The 24,071-nt window shown below is 39.0% G+C and overlaps 2 protein-coding genes, 1 pseudogene and 2 gene segments (V, D, J or C); 3 read left to right on the top strand and 2 right to left on the bottom strand.

Moving 5' to 3' along the window:
- ZNF280B (zinc finger protein 280B) overlaps window positions 1-12,599 on the bottom strand; it is a 21,756-nt gene extending 9,157 nt beyond the window's left edge. The window contains exons 1-2 of the mRNA XM_060612597.3: window positions 12,455-12,599; window positions 11,583-11,640 (exon numbers count right to left, since the gene is read on the bottom strand). The gene's annotated coding sequence lies outside the window, so the exon portion shown is untranslated. The remainder of the gene's footprint in view (window positions 1-11,582; window positions 11,641-12,454) is intronic.
- LOC144613894 (immunoglobulin lambda-1 light chain-like) overlaps window positions 1-24,071 on the top strand; it is a 429,142-nt gene that overhangs the window by 111,283 nt on the left and 293,788 nt on the right.
- Window positions 1-24,071, top strand: part of LOC132675490 (immunoglobulin lambda-1 light chain-like) — a 500,428-nt gene that overhangs the window by 191,108 nt on the left and 285,249 nt on the right. The window lies entirely within an intron of this gene.
- LOC132675035 (Ig lambda-1 chain V regions MOPC 104E/RPC20/J558/S104-like) overlaps window positions 1-24,071 on the top strand; it is a 333,884-nt gene that overhangs the window by 34,344 nt on the left and 275,469 nt on the right.
- On the bottom strand, window positions 12,134-24,071 carry LOC132665203 (zinc finger protein 280A-like; annotated as a pseudogene).

Below are 24,071 nucleotides of genomic sequence, written 5' to 3'. Positions count from 1 at the left end.
TAGAAACTTAAGATATTGGAGTAGGAAAGCTGGACATGCCAAAGACCTACTACATCTAAGGAGTTAATCCTCAAAAATCACTTCATATCCCCCATCAAGGAAGCTGCCAAAAGCTGTAGGAGGAGTTAATAAGAAGATTTCATGCCAAAGATAGCAGAGAAAGCAGTAGGTGATAGATAACTCATCTCCTAGGTTATTCCTATGAATTTTAACAACAGCCCTTTTAGTGGATCTTTGTTATAGCCACACACCAGCTTTTTTAAGGCACAAGTCTTTCTTGAGAACCTTCTTGAGATCAGACTAACAGGACTCCTCTGTTACCTATCCTCACCATCTTCCCTTGCTCCTGACTCTTTTCACCCCACTAGTGCTCCTCCAAATTCCTACCCCTACTCTTTCCCTACCCACGGCACTCATGTCTCTTCCCCACCAATCTTCTTTCCTTCTCTTCCACTGATCCCACACATCTGCTGCCTTAAAATTTAATGCCCATTAAACACAGATCCTTAGAAGAAATGAGAGGCTCACAGGATCATCCTTAAAACTGCAGTAGACATTTACATTTCACTTTAGGGCAATGAATAAAAATAAAAAATTTTTTTCATAAATATTTGTCCATAAATAAGCTCACAATAGTTGGAGGAGTGTAAAAATGGGGTCTAACCTAGCTTGGGAGTCCAGGAAGGGAACAACTATTAAGCTAAGGTGGTTCTTTATCAAAAGACATGATTATTTCTATAGACTGGACTCAGAAAAATCAATAATTTATAGACCTTCAATACCAATTTCCACTCTCTCTCTCTGACCTCTTTTCCCATTATTCTAACACTCATTCACTCCAATCCAGCCACAGTGGCTTCTCTGCTGCTCCCTTCAGTTTCTGCCTGAAACTCTTATCTCCCAGATATCCTCATGGCTAACAGTTCTATCTCCTTTAAGTCCACGTCCAAACTTACCTTTACCATAAGACTTGTTCTGATCACCGAAACTAAAAGTACAACACTCCTACCTACCCAAAATTCGATCCTATGACTCTGCTCTATTATATTCTTCCTGATTTCATAACATCACATTCTATATCACCAAAGAACGTATTTATTATATTCACTACCTTTCTTTCTCCATTGGACTCGCAGTTCTTTCCACTGGAAAAGTTCTGTTTTGTTTTTAGCTTGTTTTGTTTTTATCTGTTTGTTCACTGATTTCTCCCAAAGTCCTAGAGCAGTCCTGGCACGTAAGTCTTAAATATTCGTTAAAGGAAAATGATTTTCTAGGAGTTAGATATAAATTCAACAAAGGATGGTGGGCTGAGGGAAGGTGTAGGAAATGTTCAAATATGAGGAACAGCCAATTTCCTTCAAGTCTGGGAACGAATGAAGTGTACTATTTTTAAAAAATTTTTGTTAACGTTTATTTATTTTTGAGTGAGAGAAAGATAGAACACGAGTTGGGGAAGGACAGATAGAGAGGGAGACACAGAATCCAAAGCAGGCTCCAGGCTCCGAGTTGTCAGCACAGAGCCCGATGCAGGGCTCAAACTCATGAACCGTGAGATCATGACCCGAGCAGAAGTTGGATGCTTAACCGACTGAGCCACACAGGCATCCCTGAAGTGTACTATTATAGCAAATGTGAGAACCTTGAAATCCTGGAACTCAGGAGAATGACTACAGTCAGGCACTTTCAGTCATTTTCCCTTTTTCTTCCTTTCATCCCAAGAGCACCATGTTAGTGTTAAACACATCTTAGTGAATACACAAAGTAGATATGAGAATGGCAGTTCAACCTAAAAGTGGTGGTTAGTTCAGAAGTTCTTTCTCTAAGACTGAGGGTTTAGAAAGGGTTTGGAAGTATCAGATGAGTGGTGAATGATTTAAATGGAGGTTGCAGACAGCCATAAAAAAGAGAAGTTTAAAAAAAAAAGAGAATGTTAATTTGTTAAATGCCAGCAACAAAGTGAGGCTATAGGAAATGGTGGAATAAGAAACTACAAATATTTCCTCTGTCATAAAAGCAAAGAGAACAATAGCAAAAATTGTCCAAATCAAGCTTTTTGGATCCTGGAAATTAACCAAAGGCTTGCAAAAATCAGAGGATTTCTGTGGAAGACAGTTTGGCAGTTCTCAAAAAGTTAAACACTGAATTATCATATGACCCCACAAGTCCGCTTCCAGGTATATAGATCTTTTGAAAAGAGGTACCCAAACACATGTAAAGTACATGCATGCTTATAGTAGCACGATTCACAATAACTTAATGGTGGAAATAACACAAATGCGGTATACACAAACACTGGAATATTAGAATCATAAAGGGAATAACAGCACCTCCAGGTTCACTGTTGTATTATTTACAATAGCCAAGATACAGAAACAACCTAAGTGTCCACTGGTGGATGAAAAAAAATGTGGTATATACAAACAATGGAATATTATTCAGCCATAAAAAAAATGAATGAAATCTTGTCATCTGCGACATGATGGACCTGAAGGCATGATGCCAAGCGAAATAATTCAAACAGAGAAAGATAAATATATTATCTCACTGATATGTGGAATACTAACAACAACAACAAGCTCACAGATACAGAGAACAGACTGGTAATTACCAGAGACAAGGGAGGGGGGCAAAATGGGTGAAAGGGATCAAAAGGTATAAACTTCCAGTTATAAAATAAGTAAGTTGTGGAGATGTAATGTATAACATGGTGACTATAGTCAATAATACTATATTGCATATTTAAAAGTTGCTAAGAGAGTAGATTTTAAAAGTTATCACAAGACAGAAAAAAATTTTTAACTATGTATGGTGACAGATGTTAACTATACTTATTATGGGCACCATTTCACAATTTATACAACTATCAAATCATGTTGTACACCTGAGACATAAACATATGTTAGATGTCAATTATACCCAATAAATGGAATTTAGTATTGATACATGCTGAATAAACCCTAAGAACATGCAAAGTGAAAGAAGCCAAACAGAAAAGTTCACATATTTTATGATTTCATCTACAGGAAACATCCAGAATAAGTAAGGCCACAGAATCAAAACACAGATTGGTGGTTACCAGGGGATAGAAGGATAGAAGGGGAAATGGACAGAAAATGCTTAATGGTAAAAAAAAGTTTTACTTTGGAATGTTTGAGATGTTTTGGAACTAGATATAGGCGGCAGATGTATGACACTGAGTGCTCTAAATGTCACTCAATCTTTCACTTTAAAATGACTGATTTTATGCTATGTAAATTTTACCTCAATATATTATTTTTTTTAAGTTAGCTTATTTATTTTTGAGAGAGAGAGAGACAGAGCAAGTGCATGAGCAGAAGAAGGGCAGAGACAGAGGGGGAGAGAGAATCCCAAGCAGGCTCTGCACTGTTAGCACAGAGCCTGATGCAGGGCTCAAACTCACAAACCATGAGATCATGACCTAAGCTGAAATCAAGAGTCAGACACTTAACTGAGTGAGCCACCCAGGCGCCCCTCAACATATTATTTTTTTTTAACATATTATTTTTTTTTTAAATAAAGACAGGATATTACTACCAACCACACAGAAATTAAAAAAAAAAAATCTAAGGGAACACTATAAACAATTCTCTTCCAACAAATTAGATAGCCTGATGAAATGCGCAAATTCCTAGAAAGACATAAATTACCAAACTGACTCCAAAAGTACGAACTGACCCAGAATAGATGACTCCAAAAATATGGACTGACCCAGAATATATGAATAGATTCAAAATATATGAATAGATCCAAAATAAATAAAGAGACTGAGTTAGTAATCAAAAAAAAAAAAAAAAAAAAAAATTCCCAAAAGAGAAATCCAAGATCAGATGACTATCCTGGCAAATTCTACCAAAATAATTCAAGAAAAATTAACATTAATCCTTCAACTCTTCCAAAAATTAGCAGAGGAGAGAAAACTTTCCAGCTCATTCTATGAGGCTAGTACTACTCATACCAAAATTAGACAAAGATCTCACACACCAAAAAAACATTATATACCAATATCTCTTATGAGTAGAGGTAAAACTCCTTAACAAAATACTATCAAACACAATTCAATAACACATAAAAAGAACTGTGACCATGACCAACTGAGATTTACGTAAGAAATGCAAAGTTGGTCTATTATACGAAAATGAATCAACATTATACCATTTTAGTAGAAAAAAGCCAAAAAACCCACATCTGCCTGCAAAAAAAGCACAATACAAAATCTAGCACCCTTTCATGAGGGAAGAAAAAAAAAAAAGCACTTAACAATTGGAAAGAGAAAGGAACTTTCTTACTCAGACAAAGGGCATCTGTAAAAACCTGACAGCTAGCATCATACTTCATGGTAAAAAGACTGAAAGCTTCCCCTGTCAGATCAGGAACAGGACAAGGGTGTCCACTTCTACCACTCTGATTCAATATTATATTGTCCTTTAATGGGACATTAGGCAAGAAAAAAAGTAAAAAGGCATTCAGACTGAAAAAAGAAGTAAAACTATATTGGAAAAGACATGATTTTATACATATAGAAAATCCATAGGAAATCTACAAAACAAGTATTAGAACTAATAAACAAGTTCAACAAGCTTGTAGAATACAAGATCAATATAAAAAATCAATTATATTTCTATATACTAGCAATAAACACCTTGAACTGAAATTAGGTAAACAGTTCTATGTACACTAACATTAGAAAGAATAAAATACTTAATAAGTTTACCAAAAAAATTGCATGACTTTCATATTGAAAACACTGAATTATACTGAATACTGAGGCAATTAAAGAAGATCTAAGTAAATGCACACATCCCATGTTCATGGATAAGACTTAATACTGTTAAGATGGCAAGACTACTAATCTATCAAAACCCCAGCTGGCTTCTTCACAGAAATTGAAACTCATATAGAAATGCAAAAGACTCAGAAGAGCCAAAACAATCTTGAAAAAACAACTGAAAATTTCACATTGATTTCAAAATATACTACAAAGCTACTGTAATCAAGAATATGGTACTGACATGCAGATAGAAACACAGATTAACGGAATACAATTCGGAGTCCAGAAATAAACCCATACACTAACAGTCAACTGATTTTTAGCGAAAATAGCAAAATAATTAAGTGGGGAACAGACAAGTCTTTTCAACAAATGCTGGAACTACACAACCATATGCAAAAGAAAGAAGTTGGACCTCTGCTCACACCATACACAAAAAATAAAACAGATTAGAACTAAATATAAATTCTGCCCATAGAATTGGAGAAAATAGGGGTGCCTGAGTGGCTCAGCTGGTTAAGCATCTGATTTTAGTTCAGGTCATGATCTCATAGCTCGTGAGTTCGAGCCCCACATTGGGCTCTGTGGTGACAACTCAGAACCTGAAGCCTGCTTCAGATTCTGTGTATCCTTCTCTCTCTGCCCCTCCCTCCCTCATGCTCTCTCTCAAAAATAAACATTAAAAAAAAAAAAAAGAATGCAAGAAAATATCTGTAAATCCTATTTGTGACAAGGGACTTATATCCACAATACATAAAGACTTCTTATGTCATTAGAGTAAAAAGACAACTCAATTTAAAAAATGGGCAAGGGAATTAAATAGAGATTTCTCCAAAAATGATAAACAAATGGCCAGGTATATGAAAAGATGTTCAACATACCAGTAATCAGAGGAATGTGAATCAAAACCACCATGATATATCACTTCACACCCCTTAGAATGCCTACTATCAAAAAATATAAAAATAAACAAGTACACCAGAAAATAACAACTTTTCGGCGCCTGGGTGGCTTAGTTGGTTAAGCATCCGACTTCGGCTCAGGTCATGATCTTGCAGTTCATGAGTTTGAGCCCCGCATAGGGCATAGGGCTCTGTGCTGACAGCTCGGAGCCTGCTTCAGATTTTGTGTTTCCTTTTCTCTCTGCCTCTTCCCTGCTTGCACTCTCTCTCTCTCAAAAATAAACAAACATTAAAAAAAAAAAAAGAAAAAAATAACAACTGTTGTCAAGGATGCAAAAAAAGTAGAATCCTTATATGCTGTGATTGGAATGTAAAATAGCACAACTGCTATGGAAAACAACAGAGGTTCCTCAAAAAATTAAAATAGAACTACCATATGATCCAGCAATCCCACTTCTGGATACACATCCAAAAGAAATGAAAGCAGGATCTTGAAGAGATCCTTGCACACCCATGTTCACAGCAGCACTGTTCATGATAACCAAAAGGTGGCAGCAGCCCAAATGTCCACCAACTGATGAATGAATTTTAAAAATGTGATACACACATACTATGGGATATTATCTAGCCATAAGAAGGGATTCCTTCACATAGGACAACACCCATGAATCTTGAGGACATTATGCTAAATGAAAAAAGCTAGTCACAAAAAAGACAAATACTATATCAATTTCACTTACATGAAGTATCTAAAGGAGCCAAAGCAACAGAAAAGAAACAAAAAGTGGAATGGTGGATACCAGGGTCTAGGGAAAGAGGGAAAAAAGAAGTATGTTATTTAATGGGGTGGATACAGAGTTTCAATTTTGTAAGATGGAAAGTTCTAGAGATCTGTTTTAAAACAATATGAAAAAAATACAATGCACATATATTTAACACTTAAATGGTTAAGACGATAAAATTTATGTTACCTGTTTTACGACAAAAAATTTATTTAAAAAAATGAATAAAAAATATGAATAGACATTTCATCAAAGATATGCAAATGGCCAATAAGCACAAGAAATATTGCTCAACACAATTAGTCATTAGGGAAATGTAAATCAAAATCATGAGATACAACTTCACATCCACTAGGTTGGTTATAATCAAAAAGAGGAACACTAACAAGTGTTGCAGAGAAATGTGGAGAAATTGGATTCCTCATGTGTTGCTGGTAAAACTGCTATAAAATGGTCAGCCACTTTGGAGAACAGTTCGACAGCACCTCAAAAATTAAATACAGAGTTATATGCTCCAACAATTTCACGCCTAGGTATATACCCCAAAGAATTGAAAACATAAGTCTACACAAAAATTTGCATAAACACAAAAATTTGCATAACAATGTTCACAGCAGCATTAAAAATAAAAGCCACAAAGCACAAAAAATCCAAATGTCCATTAACTGATAAATGGATAAACTGTGGCATAACCATACAATGGAATGTTATTCAGCAATGAAAATGAATTAAGTACTGCTGTATATGTGTGATATGGACGAACCTTGAAAACATGCTAGTGAATAAAGCCAGACACAGAAAGGCCACATACTGTATGACTCCTCTCATAAAATGTCTACAATGGGTAAATCTATAGAGACAAACTACTGGTTGCCACGGGTTGGGAGGAAAAAAGAATGAGGAATGTAGTAGGTTGAATAATGGCCCACCAAAATATCAGATCCTAATCCCTGAAACACATATATGTTACCTAATTTTGGAAAGGGTCTTTTAGATGGGGAGATTACCCTGGATTATACAAATGGGTCCAAAATACCATCACAAATATCCTTAAAAGAGAGGCAGAAGGAGATTTCATACATACACCAGAAGAAAGCATTGTAAAAAGACTGGAGTGACATGGCCACAAGCCAAAGACTGCCAACTGAAAGAGGCCAGCACTGGATTCTCCCCTAGAGTGTCAAGGGTAGCATGGCCCTGCCAACACCTTGATTTAGGCCTCCAGAAGTGAGAGGGAATAAATTTTTGTTGTTTTAATCCACCAAGCTTGTGGCAGTTGGTTATAGTAGCCACAGGAAACTAACACAGGGCTTTAGGGTTGATAAAATGTTCTTGAATTAGGTAGCAGTAAAGACTGCACAATTTTGTGAATATAGTAAAAATCATTCAATTTTGCACTCTATGGAGTAAATTGTATAGTATGTGAATTATATCTCAATTAAAGAAAAAAAATTCCTAGCAATAGGCTGGTGTGACCCCCACATCCTAACAAGTGATACTAAATTTTCAAAGCCCCTAACCAGACTCCATTCATGTAACAAGAGTTAGGTAATTAGGATTATGGTAATAATGCAAACTAATCTAGCCAAGAAAAAGAGTTAAACTAGTATCACAGAGCCAATGTACAAATATGTAGTGGGGGATATACCTTCCCAGGGATGAATGGATATCTTCTTATAGAGTGGACATCACCCTGATACTAAGGACTTAGAACACCGACTTTATTATTAGGATTGCTAAATATCCTAATTTGACCAGGGCAATCCAGTTTGACCTGTTGTCCCTATGTATTTTTTAAAAGTGCCACTTTTTACTCTTAAAAACATCCCCGTTTAGGTGATAAATTAGTCAACCTAATTATAAGGAAACTGGACATTGTGAAAGTGGAGAGCAAATTCTATGCACGCCAGGTGGGCCCTATCATGAATCGCTATATAACATGTATCTCCCTGCTATTGGGAAGCTCCCAGGGAAAATAATACTGGTAAGACTTCCACAGAGCATCCATATTTTGTTTTCAAATATATACAATACTAATGCTTAAGCTGAACTCTCAGAACTCTATAATTCAGTGTTACTCAAATGACTGATTTATACATTTAAAGGAAAGAATAAGGAATGCACCTAGGAACACTTGTCATTGACACATAAGGAACTTACAAAGGATAAGGTTAAGATAACTTGTGTTCCATTTTTTTTCAGTGTTATGAAACCAAAAGATGAAGAAAGCTTCTATTCTTTTTTTCGTATCAAATTGACCCTAACATAATATTGCTGTATTAGAACTCCTGGGTCCAAAGAAAGGAGGAGGGGGGAGTTTTTCTTTTTTCTTTCTTTTTTTCCCTAAGAAATTAGGGAGAAATTGTTATTCTATGGAAAGATCACCCTAAAAGGTTCTATGTGTGGTCATACATATAATATTGGCAATGTCCTGATGTTCACAATTTTGGATGAACTGCAACTATAAAACATACCAAATCAGTAGAATTAGAACATACCCCTATTCACAAAAGACTAAGAAACAAAGAAATGACACAGGAACAGAATGATAACTGCACAGGTCTGACAGCCTCCTAACCACAGAGAAAGGGGGAGGGAGAAGGCTCAAGATGGGTGTTTGTAAGGAATCTGAGTATTAGTGAGTGTTTGGTGAGCCTACCATGTGCCAGGTACTGGTCTCGGTACTGGAGATACAGTAGCGATTGAAACAAAGACCCTTTCTTCAGGGAGCTGACACTGACTGCAACAGACGTAACTGGGAAATACATTTAAAAAATATATACATATAATGTTAACACATGTAATATTACAGTATTACACATTACATATTTTGATATGTAAATAATGTAACAAAAAACATATAAAATGTTATGTTATTATATGTGTATATACATACGCATAGAATTTCAAATGGTTATAAATACTACAGAGAAAATAAAACAGGAAATGGGCCAGGTAGTATGGAGGCAGGCTGGTATCTGTATGGCATGGTTATGGAGATCCGAGAAAGAATTCTCCAGCAGAAAGAAGAGCAAATACAAAGGTTCCGAGACAAGAGCTTGTTTACCAAATTTAAGGACCGGTCAAGAGGCTAACATAATGAGCAAGCCAATGTGAAGGAAATGAGGTCAAAAATGAGTTCACTGTAGTACGTTAATGTAGGCCATTCTAAGTTCTTTGGTTTTTACTGACAGGTCACTGGGAGGTTTTGAGTGAGGAGTGATATGATCTTTCATTTCAACAGGATCACTCTGCTGCTCCTGGAAGACGGAAATCATGTTAAGAGACTACTGAATTAACAGAAACAAAAAAAAAAAATGACTGTACTAGGAGACAAAGGTACTGAGATGGGGTCAGGTTCTAGATCAAAATCCTGAAGGCCCACAAGATTTGTTGACAGACTAACTGGATTTGAGATGTGAAGAAGAGGATGACATATATAAGGGGTGATGCTGAGCAGGTAAATATGAGACAGAACTCAGAGAATGACCTGGGCTAAGTACACAGATTTTGGAGCCTTTGGCATGTAATGTTATTTAAAACACAAGACTGAATGAGATCATCTAGGGAAAGAGGTCTGATATCCAAGCCCTCAGGCATTCCATTGGTTAGAGGTCAGGAACATGAGAAGAAACCAGAAAAGGATATGAAAAGGGAACAGTTACTTACAGCCAACTGTGGTGGGGGTGGGGGTGGGGAGGTGGTAAAGGAGAATGGAGAAAAAGAAGCATGCTGCAATCCAAATGAAAAGTTATTTTCAGGGAAGAGGAAATGAACGACTGATAAATACTGCCAATAGATCACATAAATTAAAAACTAAAAATTGACCATTGGATTGAGCAATATGAAATTCACTGGTGACCCTGGCAAGAGTGGATTTAGAGAAGAATGGGAAAACTGGAGGAAGCAAATATGGACAACTCTGGAGAAATTTTCCTATAATGAAAATAGGAAATAAAATAAGCAGATGAGGGATGTGCAATCAAAAGATGGATTTTTTAATGAGAGGTACTATTACAATCAGTCTGTTTGCTGATGAGAATGATCCAGAGAAACAGAAAACTTAACCCAGGACAAAGAGGAGACTTGCTCGAACAATATTCCTGAATAAACAAAAACTGCTTGGATTTAGCACACAAGGGGAGGTTTTGCCCTTAGCCTGGAGCCAAATAATTGACTCATAATGATAGGTGAATATGGAGAAGAGTTGGAATGGTGGATAAACGGGTATGGGAGCCACCCTCCAAGATGGCCCCAAGTGAATCTTGCCTCCTGTTATTTATTCACACTCTTGTGTAGTCCTCTCCCACACCATCACAGGGCTAGCCTATGTGACTAAGCAAATACAGAAGTCCTGGTTTGTAACTTCTTCAAAAGGCTCTGTACTTCATCTTGGGTACAAGGTTTCTCTTGAATCACTCACTCTGAGGGAAGCCAGCTGCCATGACGTGAGCAGCTCCGTAGAGAGATCCAGAGGGAAGAAGTGATCCCCTCGCTACAAGTCAGGTGAGAAAGCTTAGACATGGATCATCCAACAAAAGTCAAGTCTTGAGAGACTGCCAATCCAGCCAAAAGCTTCACTACAACCTCCTAAGATACCCTGAGCCAGAATCACCCAGCTAAGCCAGTCCTACATCCTACGCTACGACAAACGGCGAAATAAACATTTCTTAAATTATTAAGTTTTGAGACAATGTGTTACACAGCAATAGATAACTAACTATATAATGGGTCTCACTGAGCTATATACACAAGTTCCTGGGCCTAGAACTTACTTATTGTTGTGCCTACTGGCATGAAATGAATTCCTATGGCCTCCCCTACCCAATCACATTCAATTATTTCATGAAATAAAGCCCTCAAGGAAAAGGGTATAGAAATGAACAAAACTAACTCTATGTCACCATTCTTAACCAACACACATTACCCTGAAGGAACCACTTTAGTACTTTACTACCTTAGCTGAAATCTTAGGTATGTGTATCAACCCATTTTAGCCTCCTGCCAGAGTAAAGGAAAAAGAAAGTCAGTTTCACACAGCTTAAAATCTACGATCCTGAAGAAAAAAGACACAATCTTGGCCGTTACTACAAAGACCTTTCATCTTACCTCAGGCGTGCACTGAAACTTCTAAGAACTTGAGCTACTCCAGGCAGAAGGTCACATCCTTGAGGCAACCAGAAGGGAGGGTTAGGGTTACTTCCACGTTACAGGAACACTTTACGTCCCACTGACTATCTGACACTACCATCTGGATGTGTCTGAAGCATCTCACACTTAACCAGAAAAGAAAACTGGGTTCCTTTCTCCCACACCTGTTCCTCCCATCTACCCTCTCTCCGTAAAGAAAGCACTGTGCCTGCCAACCGCCCAAATCCAAAGCCTGGCAAGCACCCCGGGTCCTGGCTGTCAGGGGGCCTTCGTTAGCGTGCAAGGGTCTGAGGTAGAGCCCAGGCAGAGACACAGCGCACAAGAAAACTAAGGCGCTGAGGGAGGCGAGAGAGCAATAAATGAATTTGAAAATGCTTGAATCCCCTTGAAAGGGTCTGGGCCACAGACGTCCAGAACGGGGAGAGGGCTGGCTTGCGAGGTTTAAACGCGCTGAGTTCCAGAAGCGACCCCGGCGGGGCGGGCGAGGTGGGCCGCGGGCGGGGAGGGTGTCAGGAAGCAGGGCAGGCCCCTTCTCCAGGACGCCGAGGCCGGGCCCAGGCCTGGGGGATGGGGCGCCCCGCCCGCGTGGGGGAGGGGAGGCCTCCTGAAAGGCGCCCGCCAAGATCGGGGGAGGGGGTGTGCGCACCCGGGGTCGCAGGACGCGGCGGGGGCCGCTCACCCGACACTCCCTTCAGAGGCCGCGGCGCAGGGACAGGCCTCTCCGGCAGGGCGAGACCGGGAGCGGAGCGGCCCGCGAGACTGCGGCCGCGGAATCCCTCCCATCTCCCCTCTGGGAACACACTACGGCCGCGCCACGCCCCCGTCCTCACCGGCCCCTGTCCGCGGCGGTCGCGGAGCAGCCGGAGGCGCACCGCCCCGAGGTGCTCCCCAGGCGAAGCCCGCGGGGACGACGCCTCCTCAGGGCCCAGGCGCCGCCGCCGCCGCCGCTGCCGCCGCCTCCGCACGCGCGCCCGCTGCGATCTGTGATTGGCCGCCAGGTGCGGGGCCCGAGGCCGGCGCGGCTCTGGGCGCTGCGATCTGATTGGCGGCGAGGCCGGGTCCCGCGCCTGCGCGCGCTCTGGCGCCTCTGCTGGTGATCCCTGGGCGCAGGGTCGGGGTGAGGGGGATGAGCGCCGCCGCTGTCACCCCGAGTCTTCGGAAATGTCTTGGGAAGTCGAGGTTGCAGAGCGGGCCGGGGTTCAAGGTCAAGGGCGGGCTCCCAATCCATCAGGGGATACTTTTGTCAACTTGGAGTTTAGCTCTCACAATCCTCTCAGGTGTGCTACCTTTTTCATAAAAGCACCAGCTGCCAGCCCCACGTTTAAGGGACCTTGATCACACAACTGGGCTTGGCGCCCACACTCCTGAGGTTGCATCTGGGGCCAATCCAGTCCAGCCTGGCACCTATTTTTGTATAGTGTGCAGCGACCGAAGAATGAACTTCACATTTATTAATGGCTTGAAAAAAAGCACAAAGAATATTATTTTGTGACGTCTGAAAATTATATAAAATTCAAATTTCAGTGTCCATAAATAAAGTTTTATTGGAACACAGACATACCCATTCCTTTAGGTATTGTCTATGGCTGCTTTCCTGTTAAAACAGCAAAGTTGATTCGTTTCCAGAAATCATATTCAAAAGCCTAAAATATGTGCTATCTAGCCCTTTATAGAATTTTTTTAATTGCCCATTTCTGCCAGAAAGCCTGTCTAGTTTAGTAATCTTTTGAAAGGAAAAAGAAAGACAGCTTTTGGTTTTGCTAATCAACAATGTTATATTCATCTCTAGCTCATTTATATTATCCACTCATTGTTTTCTTTCTTAGTATCTCTATAGGTTCTGTTGTTCCTCTTACGATATTTAAAAAAAAAAATTTAAATTGTATTGTAGTTGACATACAATATTATATTAGTTTCAGGTGTACAGTGTAATGATTTTTCCAATTCTATACATAATGCAGTGCTCACCATGCTAAGTGTAGTTAGCCTCTGTCACCATACAATGTTATACTCTTTACAATCTTGAGATAAATGTCTGGGATGTTTATTTGTAAATTCTCATTTGTTTCTCTTGTATATAATGCTATTAATTTACTTTATTTTACTTAACTACCAATTTAACTGTGTCCTACAATTTTTGCTTCATAATATGTTCATTATCATTCAATTCCACATATGTCTTAATTTCCCTAGTGATTCTCTTTTTAACACAAGAGTTATATAGTAATATGGTATTTGTTTTCCGAATCTGTGGGATTTTAAAAAGCTGTTCTTTCATGAATTTCTCATCTTGTTGTATTATGGTCAGATAACAGTCTAAATATCATTGATCTTTGCATTTGAGGATTTCTATTCAGTGAAGTATACCATAGTCAAAATGAAGAGGATGTAGATAAAGAGAAAATATTTTGATGTCTAAAATGTGTATTTGGGAAATGACCTCCTTTAGGCCTCAAAATTACTTCAATATCTTTCAGTAAGTTACTATTAACTATGGTCCAGGCTTTATTCACATTTCACTGGTTTTTCCAATGTCCTTTTTCTGTGCCAGATTCCCATACAGGATACTGCACTACGTTGTCATAGTTTCTCCTTAGCCTACTCAGGTCTCTGACAGTTTCTTAAACTTTCCTTGTTTTTCATGATCCTGACAATGTTAAGGAGTCCTTAAAGGGTCAGAGATTTTGCAGAATGTCTCTCAATTTGGGTCTGGTATTTTCCTCCTGGTTACGCTGGGGATATAGGTTTTTGGAATTATACCACAGAGGTGATGTGTCCTTACCACTTCCATCAGGGATACATCCTATCCCTATGACTTACCACTGATTTCTCCACTGCAAAGTTACTTTTTTCTCCTTTCCATATCCTACTCTTTGGAAGCAAGCCACTAAATCCAGCCTACCCTCAGGAAAGGACATGTAGTCTCATTGAAAGGAGAGAATCTATGAGATACACAAATTATTCAGAGTACAGAAATAATATGGAATTCATTTGTAAGGAATATTAGTTTTTCCTACCTTTAAATTTAATTTTAAATTAATCAAAATTAAATAAAATAAAAACTTTAGTACCTCAGTCATACTAGCTACATTTCAATGGCTCAGTAGACACATGTGGCATATTAGAGCAGATACAGAACATTTCTATCACTGCAGAAACTTCTGTCAACAGCACTGACTTAGATCATTAGTTTTCCAATTCTTCTGCTCCTCCTTCTTCTCCTTCCTCTCCTCCATTGAAGTGCAATGATATATAACATTTTATTACTTTCATGCGTCAATGTCCTGATTCAATATTTGTATATATTGTGAAATGATAACCACAATAAGTCCAATGAACATCTATCCATTACCAAACAAAGCTACAAATTTTTTTCTTGTGATGAGAATTTTTAAGATTTACTCTCTTAGGAACTTTTAAATGTGCAATACAGTATTTAACTATAGTCACCATGCTGTGTATTATTACCTCCCCATGACTTATTTTATAATTGGAAGTTTGAACCTTTGGGTCCACTTCACCCATTTTGCCCACCCCAACCCTTCTTCTTTTCAAATATATGCAGCTTAAATATGAATCTCTTCTAACAACCACTTTAGCTTTATCTTACAAATTTTGCTGCTTCAATACAATTCACTTGCAAATATTTTCCTTTCCCACATCATTTTCTCATAGGAGCTCTGAGTTATTTAGAAGCAGAACCAAGACTAGAATGAGCATAGAGTACAGCATTCAAGAGATTTGTGAAAGTGTAGGAATGGTATTTTGCACTTTTGTCTCCTGGCTTCCTACACCCTAGTCCCAGTCTTATTTTCAATTATATTGCTTAATTTCTGAATTTTGGGTTTTTTTCTCAATTATTTTTCTGTTATTGCTTTCTAGCTCAATTTCCCCAAAGTCAGTGGGTAGCTACAAAAAGCCCTACAGCTAACACCATGACTAATGATGAACTATTGTATATGAATCTGAGAACAAGACAAGGATTTCCACTATAATCACTTCAGTTCAACAAAGCACCAGAATAGCCAAGACAACTTTGAACACCAACCCTGGAGAACTTAAACTCCCAGATATCTGTCTTAGTCAGGGTTCTCTAGAAAGATAGAACCAATAGGATAAAAAGAGAGAGAGAGAGATGGGTTTTCTGCAATTATGGAGACAAAGACCCATCATATGCTATCGGCAAGCCACAGACCCAGGAAAGCTACTGGCATAAATCAGTCAGTCTGAAGGCCCAAGAACTAGAAGCTCTGTTGTCCAAAGGCAGGAGATATGGATGTCCCATCTCAAGAAAAGAGAGAGGGAGATTTCTCTTCCTTTATTGTGTTCTCTTAGGGGTCTCAATGGATTGGTCTCAGTCTGCTGATTCAAATGCTAATCTCTTCCAAAAACCCTCACAGATGCACCCAGAAATAATGTCTTACTAGCTATCTAAGCATCCCTTAGCCCAGTCAAGTTGACACATAAAATTAACTATCACATAAACTTAAGCAGAATTACAGTATTTGAAACAGTATGGCATTACCATAAGATTAGAGAAGCAGGGGCGCCTGGGTGGCTCAGTTGGCTAAGCGGCTGACTTCGGCTCAGGTCATGATCTCGCGGTCCGCGAGTTGGAGCCCCGCGTCGGGCTCTGGGCTGATGGCTCAGAGCCTGGAGCCTGCTTCCGATTCTGTGTCTCCCTCTCTCTCTGCCCCTCCCCATTCATGCTCTGTCTCTCTCTGTCCCAAAAATAAATAAACGTTAAAAAAAAAAAAAAAAATTTAAAAAAAAAAAAAAAAAAAAAAAGATTAGAGAAGCAAAGAAATGGGATAGAATGGAGTCCAGAAATATATATACAGTCACCTGCCAGATTTACACAAAGGTTCCTCTGCAATACAGTGAGAAAAGAGTGGTCTTCTTAGTGCTGATTTGAATAAGCATATGAAAAAATAAACCTGGATACCCTGACTTATCACACCATAGACAAAAATAAATAAATTTGAGATGAATCATAGACCTAAAGGCTAGACAGTAAAGCTCCAAAAAGAAAATAGGAAGAATATATTTATGTCCTAGGTGGGCAATAATTTCTTAAGTATGATGCAACATGAAGCACCAACCCAAATGTACATATATACACCCATGAAGTCACCATCCAGGTCAAAATATGGGACATTTCCAGCACCCCCGCAGTTCCTTCATGCCCTTCCCAATTGACAGTCTAGTTTAGAAAGAAAGAAAGAAAGAAAGAAAGAAAGAAAGAAAGAAAAGAAAGAAAGAAAAAAAAAAAAAGAGGGGGCAAGACTTGAATAGACACTTAATAGAAGAGGATGGTATTCAAGTGGCCAATAATCATATGAAAAAAATATTCTCCAGATCATTACTCATTAGGGAGATGTAGATAAAAACAATAATGTGGTACCATTACAACTCCAAGAGAATGGCACTAATGGAAAGGATTGACAGTACTAAGTACTGTATCTGTAGAATTCTCAATATTGTTGGTGGAAATATAAATTATTTCAATCACTCTTGAAACAGTATTTGGCAGAATCTGCACTTAAAAGCTAAATCAAAGTAGTTCCGGCACTTCTCATAAGTATACATACATTCCAGACAAATGACTACATAAGCCTACCAAGAAACATGAACAAGCTCATAGCAGTTTTATTCCAAATAGCAAAACAATCAGCCTCAAAGTTCATCGGGAATTAAAATGGATGCGTAAAACTACCATATTCATTCAATGGGATTCTACCCAGCAATGAAAAAGAATGTGCTATGGCTGCATACAGCAAGAATGCGTCCCACTTACTTAAAGGAAGACAAAGACAAAAATATTGTGATCCCATTTACTCAAAGCTTAAAAAAAGACTCTATGGTGTTAGAGATCAGAATAATGTTTACTTTGCAGGGAGAGGTTGACTGGGAAGGAGCATAAAGAAGCCTTCTGAGCTTCTTGACAGTACAGAGCTAAAGAATTGTCACTGTAAAACCTGACTATTGCTGACCACCATCATCCACAGCCATGATATACAGATGGCCTCGCCTCAATTCTGCCTTCAGAATTCTTGGAGGTGGGTAGAACATAATTTTAGCTATAACGCTGTCTGTGGTAACGTCTGGAATACCTAGAGTTCGTGTCAATCCTCTTTTTAGATTTTATGGGTGACAGCCAGGGGTTAGTGTTGCTCACAATAATGGATGCTGCACTTCTTGATCCTGTTTGAACTTGAGTTTGAATCATAACCTCTGTTTCAGGAGGCAAACCTTCTCTTCTGATGAAGAGACAAGCTTCTGATGATTCTTGAACTGATGCTGTTTTCTCCTTTGAAGTCAAAAACCGAAGCCAGAGTTTGGAACACTGAAAAGACTCTTGTTCCAATGCCTTCAACAATGATTCACATGAAGTATGACAGCTCTGAAAATGTTGGGACAGAGTGGACAAAGCAAATTCTTAGTGTTTTCATGGCACTTTCTGAAATGTTCCCACATTGGCAAAGGCTGATGATCTGTAATTGCAAACCTGGCACACACAGGGCATTTCGCCAGGCTTATGATTGTCCTCCTTGTGCTGTAAGAGAATCTGATCTGTTTTGAATGACAATTCACAAATTTTACAGAAAGTGGAGGGCTCCTAGATTGTGTGTATACTTTCAATGTGACATTGCAGATGGAAGGAGTGAGAAATTGCGGGTGACGGTGCTAGCAGGTGGTGTGGATTTCCCAGCTGTCACCCCTCTGCTTCTCAAGTTCCAAATTGTTCCTCAAATAGCTCATAAACTTGACATTCTTTAGAACTTTCAAGCAGCTGAGGCATTTAAAGGTTCTGTGAGTCTTCTGTTCTGGCTGCCTGTCTCCTTTATGGTGCCCATAGTTAAAGTCACAAAATAACACAATCAGATTTTCCTTCTTGGGATCAATAATCTAGTTTTGACTTGTTGGACTTGAAAAGTCTGTTTTTTTCCAGCCTTTCCAAGCTATTTTTTGTGTCTAGATCCATAGATTGAAATGAGCCCTGTCATTTGCATAAGCCCAAGAAAATAATGTTCCATTCTAAACATGGCTTGATGAGAATGGGACAGATTTTAAGGTTGCGTTCACTGTAGGAGAGAAATCTGAAGGGGCCACAGCTGAGGAATGTCCTCCTGGGATTCCATCACTGAATTTAGGTCTTTTGGGATTTCCACTGTTTACATTGGAAGCAGGAAGTTGCTTTGAACTTCAAGGACTTTCACCCTGCCTCCTACAGAAAGTATAGCTCCAAGTAGACACTGAGATATGAAGACAGAAAATCTGAGGGACTGTAAGACATGACTTGTGATGCGTGCCTTTTACAATCTGGTTTAGATGAAGTCTCCAAATAATAAGACTATTTGGGGCACCTGGGTGGCTCACTTGGCTAAGTATCTGACTCTTGATTTTGGTTCAGGTCATGATCTTAGGGTTCCTGAGTTTGAGCCCTGCTTAGGGCACTCTGCACTCTGCTGTCAACAAAGAGCCCACTTTTGATCCTCTGTGCCCCCCTCTCTGTCCCTCCCCTGCTCTCCCTCTCAAAAATAAACATTGAAAACATTTCTTTTAGATAATAGAACTATCTGTTGCCCTCCGTTCAGATTGAGTGGCCACTTGAGTGTCGCATGGGTCACGTGGTTTGCAGGCTGCAATGCATAAGCAGGATCTTGACTCAAGTGGCCTTCCTTTGTTCTGAGTATCATTCCGGAGTCACTCTCTTCAAAATGTTTGGAATGACTGGTTTTGAATTTGAAACCAGTCTGATGAAGAGAATTTCTGCATCTTCATTTCCATGTTCCACTCATACTAAGATCATCAGCTCAGCATGTTCATTTTCCCTATTCCTGTGTTTGGATTCTCCTGTTCTGCTCTGCTGGTTCTGGCACTTGGTTTTCCTCACACAACAAGAAAAGATTTGCCATTTCATCACTGTTTTTTGCTTGAAGAGGTTCCTTCAACTTCTAGTGCATTCTTTTTGTAAATTACCAGCTAAGTACAACCGCATGTTCTTAGTATTTATACTAATACTAATAATAACTAATAATGGTTATTATGTATATATTACATTTTTTTAATTCGGGTTGGAAAAACCCAAAAGAATATTTTGTGACATGTGAAAATTCTGACATTTAAATTTCAGTGTCCACAAATAAAGTGGTTTATTTTATTTTATTTTATTTTTTTAATTTACATACAAATTAGTTAGCATACAGTGCAACGATGATTTCAGGAGTAGATTCCTTAGTGCCCCTTACCCATTTAGCCCATCCCCCCTCTCACAACCCCTCCAGTAACCTTCTGATTGTTCTCCAAATTTAAGAGTCTCTTCTGTTTTGTCCCCCTCCCTGTTTTTATATTATTTTTGTTTCCCTTCCCTTATGTTCATCTCTTTTGTCTCTTAAAGTCCTCCTATGAGTGAAGTCATATGATTTTTGTCTTTCTCTGACTGACTAATTTCACTTAGCATAATACCCTCCAGTTCCATCCATGTAGTTGCAAATGGCAAGATTTCATTCTTTTTGATTGCCGAGTAATACTCCATTGTATATGTATACCACATCTTCTTTATCCGTTCATCCATTGAGGGACATTTGGGCTCTTTCCATACTTTGGCTATTGTTGATAGTGCTGCTATAAACATTAGGGTGCATGTGTCCCTTCGAGACAGCACACCTGTATCCCATGGATCAATGCCTACTAGTGCACTTGCTGGGTCGTAGCATAGTTCTATTTTTACTTTTTTGAGGAACCTCCATACTGTTTTCCAGAGTGGCTGCACCAGCTTGCATTCCCACCAACAATGCAAAAGAGATCCTCTTTCTCCACATCCTCGCCAACATCTATTGTTGCCTGAGTTGTTAATGTTAGCCATTCTGACAAGTGTGAGGTGGTATCTCATTGTGGTTTTGATTTGTTTTTCCCTGATGATGAGTGACGTTGAGCATTTTTTCATGTGTCGGTTGGCCATCTGGATGTCTTTTTTGGAGAAGTGTCTATTCCTGTCTTTTGCCCATTTCTTCACTAGATTATTTGTTTTTTGGGTGTTGAGTTTGGTAAGTTCTTTATAGATTTTGTATACTAACCCTTTATCTGATATGTCATTTGCAAATATCTTCTCCCATTCTGTCTGTTGCCTTTTAGTTTTGCTGATTGTTTCTTTTGCAGTGCAGAAGCTTTTTATTTTGATGAGGTCCCAATAGTTCAGTTTTGCTTTGTTTCCCTTGCCTCTGGAGATATGTTGAGTAAGAAGTTGCTGCGGCCAAGATCAAAGAGGTTTTTGCCTGCTTTCTCCTCTAGGACTTTGATGGCTTCCTGTCTTACATTGAAGTCTTTCATCCATTTTGAGTTTATTTTTGTGTATGCTGTAAGAAAGTGGTCCAGGTTCATTCTTCTGCATGCCACTGTCCAGTTTTCCCAGCACCACTTGCTGAAGAGACTGTCTTTATTCCATTGGATATTCTTTCCTGCTTTGTCAAAGATTAGTTGGCCATACATTTGTGGGTCCATTTCTGGGTTCTCTCTTCTGTTCCATTGATCTGAGTGTCTGTTCTTGTGCCAGTACCATACTGTCTTGATGATTACAGCTTTGTAGTGTAGCTTGAAGTCTGGGATTGTGATGCCTCCTGCTTTGGTTTTCTTTTCCCAGATTGCTTTGGCTATCCGGGGTCTTTTCTACTTCCAAACAAATTTTAGGATTATTTGTTCTAGCTCTGTGAAGAATTGTGGTGTTACTTTGATAGGGATTGCATTGAATATGTAGATTTCTTTGGGTAGTATTGATATCTTAACAATATTTGTTCTTCCTATCCAGGAGCGTGGAATCTTTTTCCAGTTTTTTGTGTCTTCTTCAATTTCTTTCATAAGCTTTCTATAGTTTTCAGTGTATAGATTTTTCACCTCTTTGGTTAGATTTATCCGTACGTATTTTATGGTTTTTGGTGCAACTGTAAATGGGATCGATTCCTTGATTTCTCTTTTTTTCGCTTCATTGTTGGTGTATAGGAATGCAACCGATTTCTATGCATTGATTTTATATCCTGCAACTTTGCTGAATTCATGAATCAGTTCTAGCAGTTTTTTGGTGGAATCTTTTGGGTTTTCCATATAGAGTATCATGTCCTCTGCAAAGAGTGAAATTTGACCTCTTCCTGGGCGATTTGGATGCCTTTTGTTTCTTTGTGTTGTCTGATTGCTGAGGCTAAGACTTCCAATACTATGTCGAATAACAGTGGTGAGAGTGGACATCCCTGTCTTGTTCCTGACCTCAGGGGGAAAGCTCTCAGTTTTTCCCCACTGAGGATGATATTAGCATTGGGTCGTTCTTTTTTTGTTTTAATTAAAAAAAAATTTTTTACGTTTATTTATTTTTGAGAAACAGAGTGAGACAAAGCATGAGTGGGGGAGGGACAGAGAGAGAAGGAGACAGGAGACAGAATCTGAAGCAGGCTCCAGGCTCTGAGCAAGCGGTCAGCACAGAGCCTGATGCGGGGCTCGAACCCACAAACTGTGAGGTCATGACCTGAGCCAAAGTCAGATGCTCAACCGACTGAGCCACTGGATGCCCCAACATTGGGTTGTTCTTATATGGCTTTTATGATCTCGGGGTATGATCCTTCTATCCCTACTTTCTTGAGGGTTTTTATCCAGAAAGGATGCTGTAATTTGTCAAATGCTTTCTCTGCATCTATTGAGAGGACCATATGGTTCTTGTCCTTCCTTTTATTGATGTGATGAGTTAATTTTTTTGCAGATATTGAACCAGCCCTGCATCCCAAGTATAAATCCCACTTGGTCCTGGCGAATAATTTTTTTAATGTATTGTTGGATCCAGTTGGCTAATATCTTGTTGAGGATTTTTGCATCCATGTTCATCAGGGAAATTGGTCTATAGTTCTCCTTTTTAGTGGGGTCTCTGTCTGGTTTTGGAATCAAGGTAACGCTGGCTTCATAGAAAGAGTTTGGAAGTTTTCCTTCCATTTCTATGTTTTGGAACAGTTTCAAGAGAATAGGTGTTAACTCTTCCTTAAATGTTTGGTAGAATTCCCCTGGAAAGCCATCTGGCCCTGGACTCTTGTTTTTTGGCAGATGTTTGATTACTAATTTGATTTCCTTACTGGTTATGGGTCTGTTCAAATTTTCTATTTCTTCCTGTTTCAGTTTTGGTAGTGTATATGTTTCTAGGAAGTTGTCCATTTCTTCTAGATTACCCATTTTATTGGCATATAATTGCTCATAATATTCTCTTATTATTGTTTTTATTTCTGCGGTGTTGGTTGTGATCTCTCCTCTTTCATTCTTGATTTTTTTTGTTTGGGTCCTTTCCTTTTGCTTTTTGATCAAACTGGCTAATGGTTTATCAATTTTGTGAATTCTTTCAAAGAACCAGCTTCTGGTTTCATTGATGTGTTCTACTGTGTTGTTGTTGTTGTTGTTGTTGTTGTTTTTGTTTTTGTTTCGATAGCATTAATTCCTGCTCTAATCTTTGTTATTTCCTGTCTTCTGCTGGTTTTGGGTTTTATTTGCTATTCTTTTTCCAGTTCCTTAAGGCATAAGGTTAGGTTGTGTATCTGAGATCTTTCTTCCTTCTTTAGGAAGGCCTGGATTGCTATATACTTTCCTCTTATGACCACCTTTGCTGCATCCCAGAGGTTTTGGGTTGTGGTGTTATCATTTTCATTGACTTCCATATGCTTTTTAATTTCCTCTTTAACTTCTTGGTTAGTCCATTCATTCTTTAGTAGGATGTTCTTCAGTCTCCAAGTATTTGTTACCTTCCCAAATTTTTTCTTGTGGTTGATTTTGAGTTTCATAGCGTTGTGGTCTGAAAATATGCACGGTATGATCTTGATCTTTTTGTACTTACTTAGGGCTGATTTGTGTCCCAGTATATGGTCTATTCTGGAGAACGTTCCATATGCACTGGAGAAGAATGTATATTCTTCTGCTTTAGGATGAAATGTTCTGAATATATCTGTTAAGTCCATCTGGTCCAGTGTGTCATTCAAAGTCATTATTTCCTTGTTGATTTTTTGATTAGATGATCTGTCCATTGCTGTGAGTGGGGTGTTGAAGTCTTCTACTATTATGGTATTACTATCGATGAGTTTCTTTACAAATAAACTTTTATTGGGACACATCAGTGATCACTGGTTTAAGGCTATTGTTGGTGGCTGCTTTGACGATACTATGGCAGAGTCAAGCCCTGCAAAAGAAAATGCGAGTCACCTAATACCTAAAATATTTACTTTTTTTTTCAGGAAATTTTGTCCACCCATGGTTTAAGAGAAGCAAAATGGAAGATACCAAACTTATCAGCCCACCAATCCCTGGAGTGTTTCAGATGATTCAGTGGGCCTCAATATTTCCCACCCTGGGCAGCAAGGGAGGGAGAAGCTGCAGCGTCCTTGTTTCTGAGTCCAGAGAAATTTCTCTCCAGTTCAGCTGCACCAT

Source organism: Panthera onca, chromosome D3 (assembly GCF_046562875.1).
Source record: "Panthera onca isolate mPanOnc1 chromosome D3, mPanOnc1 haplotype 2, whole genome shotgun sequence".
In the NCBI taxonomy this organism is placed as follows: Eukaryota; Metazoa; Chordata; class Mammalia; order Carnivora; family Felidae; genus Panthera; species Panthera onca.
Note: the sequence above shows the minus strand (reverse complement) of the source record. Positions and strands in the feature narration are given on the sequence as shown.